The sequence below is a fragment of the Mastomys coucha genome, unplaced genomic scaffold, assembly GCF_008632895.1.
Source record: "Mastomys coucha isolate ucsf_1 unplaced genomic scaffold, UCSF_Mcou_1 pScaffold20, whole genome shotgun sequence".
Lineage (NCBI taxonomy): Eukaryota > Metazoa > Chordata > Mammalia > Rodentia > Muridae > Mastomys > Mastomys coucha.
Window position 1 is genome coordinate 6473173 of NW_022196903.1, and position 205 is coordinate 6473377.

Here is a 205-nt window from a genome sequence, read left to right on the forward strand (position 1 = left end):
AAAATTAAGAGTAAAGAGTACTGTAGAGATAGTTACTCTTGGCACCGAGGGCAAAGCCTCCTCAATACTACCTTTTTGTTTTATTAAATATGATTTGAGCGTACGGTGGCCTCACTCTATGATGTCTTGTCCTTGAGGCAAGACCTTCTATTAATATCTTTTATCAGGCTCAAGATGATTAACAGCGGGCAGGGTGAATGCAAAC